The sequence below is a fragment of the Dipodomys ordii genome, unplaced genomic scaffold, assembly GCF_000151885.1.
Source record: "Dipodomys ordii isolate 6190 unplaced genomic scaffold, Dord_2.0 Scaffold26, whole genome shotgun sequence".
In the NCBI taxonomy this organism is placed as follows: Eukaryota; Metazoa; Chordata; class Mammalia; order Rodentia; family Heteromyidae; genus Dipodomys; species Dipodomys ordii.
This window is the reverse complement of record NW_012267242.1, coordinates 8,749,117-8,755,116: the sequence shown is the minus strand read 5'-3', so window position 1 is coordinate 8,755,116 and position 6,000 is coordinate 8,749,117.

Genomic DNA, 6,000 nt, shown 5'->3' with positions numbered 1-6,000 from the left:
CCTTTGCTCTTAGAGACTCCCTCTTTTATCAAAATATTTAGATATCACAAAACTATATAATCTAAAACTACACTTTGGATATGCCTTAGATGACAAATAAATATGAGACAGTTGGAAACAATGATTTCCACCAGAAATGACTTATTTCATGTTTTCCTTTCCCAAAATTGATGGACTGTCACATTCATATAACCAGATATTGGCTGTAAATGTGGAAAGATAACTTTCCATCCATCACTTGTATATGTACATGGCACACAAATGAGGCTGTAACTAGCTTTTCCTGCACTATCTTTTCCTAAATCTTAGTAATGTCTGGGAAGACACTGAGATTATTTTCCTCCAGAGCACAGTGCAGACTTAAGCTACAGTGTAGGATGATGGAGGCGGTGTTTCCCTCCAGAATAAGTGACAAGTGCGCTATTATCTATTATGAAAGATTCTGTCCTCTGACCTCAGGGGTCCTTTTCTGTAAGCATCCCACTGCATATGCACACATCATTTGCTCCTCTTTCTGTCACCCTGTTTGGACTCCCTCAAGGAGCTTAAACACTGGCCTCTACTATTGCTATAAATAATAAGCCATTATTTTTATTCTCCAAGAAAGTTTTGTGAATCCTCTCATCATTCATGAAGCTGTGGCAGGCTAATTTATTAGCTTGCAAATAGAGCAAAAGCAAAATCTTGGAGAAAACTTTATTTTCCTACATAAGCTGCACAATAAATAGACCCTGATGGCAAAGCACTTCTATTTGACAGTCACTAATGCTAAAGAGAACAGGCTCATCCTGTGAGGTTGTCTCTGGCCTAGCTTTACTCTAGATTATGTGATGGCAAGCTAGAACTCTCAGACCAAACCCAGCCCATGGCCGGTTTCTGTACAGATGAATTCCAAAAGTATTTACAGACTGGGAGAAAACAAGGGAGAGGGTGATAATGTTCAAAAAGTAATGTACTCATTACCTGACTTATGTAACTGTAAAATTTTAAAAAAAGAATTTACAGAGATGGAACAAATAAGTAAACAAGAAATATATCATAGTGACTATACATGACTATATATGACATGTAAAGACTAAAATGTTTACTATTTAGACCTTTGCAGAAAAGAAAAACATGTTCCTTTAACTGCTCAACATGCTGATATAACCTTTTGGAATAGATTCCAGAACCAGACAGACAAAAAGAAATATATAACTCTTAGGTAATTCTCAGAAATTGTATCTTGTAAGTCTAAGAGTTGTTTGTGCAATGAATAAATGCAAGACTTTTAAAAGAGGAGGAAAGGAAGAAGGGAGGGAAGAGGGAGAGGGGGAAGGTAGAGACGGGGAAGGGAGAGACAGGGAGAAGGAACAAAGAAGAGAATGAAAAGCAGCTGTCCATCTACCTCTTGAGCAAAGATGAGCTCATTTTTACCCATCAAGACCAATGCTCACCATCTATGTAGAATAATCTATAATAATTCACGGCACCAGGAAGTTGTAGAGAAGGAGTCTGTGAGATTAGGCTCAGAGTCTAGTATGTTCAAAGACAGAGGGAGGGTAAAGACCACCTTCAGCTTCAAGGGTGTGCCTGAGCAAAAAGAGGTGATGTGGAAGAGTGTGACATTTGAAACATTGGTTAATAGGTTGCAGACAGACAAAGCGCCATCAACATAGATTCATACCCATACCCTTCAGAGGCCAGGTGAAGAGATAAGCAAGAATCAGGTTCTTTTTCCACAGTGTTTTTCCTCAATTACCCCCATATCCCAAGAATAAATGTCATAGATATTTAACAGAGTTTGCTTAGACGTAGTATGTATATTTAAGTAGATGGCGCCGTATAGGGTCTGTTTTATGGTTCTGTAGAGGTTCTAATGGCCCTTGGAAAATGCCATTGTTATTTTTATTTTTCCCATAGCACTATGCTTTCTATTGCATCCAATGCTCCTCTGTCCTTTCTCCCTTTGCATGCTATTTCCTGGCATCTTCCAAATATACCATTGGTGTGATGTAGATGATTACAGAAAATCACCTACTTATCTTTCCTGTCTCTGATCAAATAGCATTTCCTCAGGTAGTATTCCTCCACCCCCCGCCACCTTTTATAAGTCAGGATTTCCTGTTTCCTGATTCTAACACATGTTGCTCTTCTCCTTACTATATGAGGTATCTCTCCTCCTCACCAAACCATTGCCCTCCAATGGGATCAGGACCAAATACTGACCTCGTTTTGAAAATGAATAAGCAGAACAGACATTCCCAAGCTGGTTTTGTAGATGAGGAGAATGAGGATGGCTGGGTTCAGAGAGATTAGTAACTATTCAATCAAGGTCAGAAAGGTGCTGACTGATAAACCTGCATGCAAACTGTAGTCTTCTAAAAATAATGTTATGTTCGGCTTTTGTGAAAGGTGCTGCCTCTGTTGGGTTTAGTAGTACTCTAATAAGAAAAGGCCACTGTCCTATAAGTCTATGTTGGAATCTTGTGGTCGCTGAGATGCTAAATCTGTAAGAGTTATTTAGGCAATGAATAAATGCAAGACTTTTATCTTAAGAGAGGAAAAAAGGAAGGAGGGAGGAAAGGAGGGGAGAGGGAGAGAAGGAGGCAAGAGGGAGAGAATGAAAAGCAGCTGTCCATCTATGTGGATGAAGTACATCCTTTTTATTCTGGAAGCAAGGAGAGTTATAATGGTACAGTTTAGGATGGACTGTCTGGCTCAGTCCCATTATCTGCATTGGGAAGGAAGCATGAATTTGATAAATGTCAGTAGAGAGCCCCAGGTTGATGACTGGGTGACACTTCTCTAGATTCATAGGTCCAGAGCACATGGGAGTTTAATGGACCCATAAATATTAGGTGCTATCTCTCCCCTGCTCAGACAGCTCCCAAATCCATTCATCTCAATGCTTTGCTGCCTCTTTCCACACATTGCAGGTTTTTCCAGTGATGTTTTATGGTTTATTTAAGTCTCCAGTCACAACCATGGGCCAGGATGGGGGAAGGGAAGAGAAGGTAATAGAACATCCTACAAATAGTGCTCTGAATGCCTTCACATATCTGCTTCTACAAAACGAGAGTCTTGCTGACTACCTGTTTCTCCCTCTTTATCTTTTTCCCTCTCCTGTTTGTTTGTTAAGACAAGGTCTTTTTATGTAGCTTAGATTTGTTTTACACAAGCAATCCTCCTGTTTCAGCTTATAGAGTGTTGGAATTATACACATGTGGCCACTTCTGTTTTGTACAGCCTGAGTTGCTCTGGAATTGTGACAGCTGGTGAAAAAAAAACATATATGAACCCTCAAATGTTATTGGAAGACTAGAAAAATACCAGGGTCAGATTTCTCTATGAGAAAATGCAAATCAGAGTCTTCTCCCTCCTCTTCAAGGAGAGGACTTTAAATTTCATAAGTGAAATGGAACTATCACCAGTGACTCGGGACAATAGTTATGTCAGAGCCTAGAACAAAAGCTTCCAAAATTTAGTGCCTGAAAAAGGTTTTTTTTTGTGTAGGACAAATGAATAAAACACCTTTATAACAACTTGTAGAATAAGATTAACAAGATACTCTACAGCACCCAGGCCTTCACCTCTGAGCAACTACCAGCTAGCCTCTCCAGGGGTCCCAGGTCTCCATCATAGCCAGGCTCCAAGATCCTTCTGAAAGACAAATATAAAGATCATAGGCTTCAACGCCAAGAAGGCATCTGGGCAATTCACATTCTGAACCTAATGATGATTATGAGCAGATTGTCTGAAATATAAACATCTGCTTTGGAACTAAGCTTGAGTCCTTGAAATATAATCACATTGTCCTGTGTAGAAATATTGGTGGTGCCTTGCAGATAAGGATTAAACTAGGCTTATCTCATTTTAGTGAACTCATCCTTTTATCAGGCTGTCGACATCTTTCCATACATAGCATTAGGTAACTTGAAAGAAGCAGTACCAAGTGGAAATACAAATGCACAAGTAAGAAAATAAGGAACCAGGCATTGCTATTTGTGTTTTATGTTACCACAAAATTTATCTGAACCTAACATCATACCTTGAATATGATCTCATCATTCATAAAGCCAATGTAATATTAAATATACACTATTAAATTATGATAATGATCAAATGGTAACGGTGGTTCATAATAACCACTGGTTCATAACATACCATTTAAGTCTTTTCAAATAGTTTTTACATGGCAATCTCCCAAAATTTTGGCATGAAGAGGATATATTTAATATGTAAACATAATAAAGCTTAGAGGTAGTAGACAATTTCTTTTTTTGGGGGGGAGGGTCCGGTCATGGGACCTGAACTCTGGGCCTGGGCGCTGTCCCTCAGCTCTTCAGCTCAAGGCTAGCGCTCTACCACTTGAGCCACAGCGCCGCTTCTGGCTTTTTTTCTTTTTGCTTATGTGGTGCTGAGGATTCGAACCCAGGGCCTCAGGCATGCAAGGCAAGCGCTCTACCACTGAGCTACCTTCCCAATTCTATATGCATAAGAATATTTCTAATAGAATAGTAATTCTAATAGAATACTAGCCTTTATTTCCTTCTAGAACGCCATAGTCCCTCTCCATGACCATCATCCAACAATTAGTAAGGTTTGCTATGAAGAATTTCTATACTTTCTATAAAATAAGCTCACCCCATATCCATCAGTTATTATAACAATTATGCTGCAAAATAAAACTCTTTACTAATGTATTTGTATGTCCATTCAGATGATCTCTGTTGAACTGGACTTAAAATTTTAGTTTGAGTTCGAGTCTTCCACATAAGTCCTACATAGACTGTTGCTAGGTGTGGCATGCTTTTGCTTATGGTGATGGATATGAACATAAGAAAGATACTTAGGTGACAGCTCTATTTGAGCCTAAGCTCAAAGTACCCTGTCCACTTCCTATTAGCCACAGCAGGATTGGAAGAGTGGTTGTTCCTCCTTGTTTTAGTGGGAGAAACTACCTGGTAGCATGACAAAGGACACGAATGTTAAGAAGGAATACAACCTCTCCCACTGCCCAAGCATAGCATGAATGTTCATGGAGAGTAACCACTGTCCTTTGTCAAGGTGACAGACATACAGGACCATTAAGGTCTCCCAGCAATTCTATTGACTGAAATCATAGGATTAATTGATTACAACATCAGCACATGAAATCCATTGTCCTGGAAAAAGGATTTGTTTACTAATACAAATGAACTGCAAGAACATCAGCTTTTGCACAGAAACTCTAATGTGGGTGAATCAACATTGCAAAAGTCAACTGACTCTCCCTCCTCCTTGTTTATTGGTTCCAACCTAGCTCATCTGGATGTTTCAAGAATGTAGAAGGTAATTTCCTGGCTATTGAGAAGCACTACCCTCCCCCACTTGTTTTCTCAGGAGCACTATCATCCTGGTCCTGAAAGGAATCATCATTTTAAGCAATATGAACTGAAGGATAGACATTCTGGGCGGAGTAGCTTTAAGAAGGACAAACACAGACTCCTTGGTCAAGGGAAAGAGCCAAGTTTAACAAAGGATGGAAAACAATTTTAAGGTCACTAACATATCCTAACTAATAGATCTTGGGGTATAATAATGGAAGCCCATAATAGCTGCTTCATGAGCTCAACCTGAATGTTGTATAACCGAAGCCAATGACCAATGGCCAGGTAGGGACTCAGATTGTACTTCAATGGCCCTGTAGGCTGTGAGGGTAGATGCTCTTATAGGAAGGTAAGAAGGAAATGTGTGATGGTGACTACCACTGATATTTCTTGTTGTACTGGAGCACATGAGGGCGTTTAATCAACCATCTTTGCTCAAGTTGTGGTCATTTCATGTTCCCCAAATGTATTCCTCTCCTCAAATTTACCTTCAGTGTCTTCCTTTAGGAGTTACCAAGTCCATTATGCCACAATGGCTCTGTGGATTTTTTTTTTTTGTCAGTTATGGGGCTTGAACTCTGGGTCTGGACACTGCTCCTGAGCTCTTCAGCTCAAGGCAAGCTCTCTACCACTTTGGCCATAATGAAAC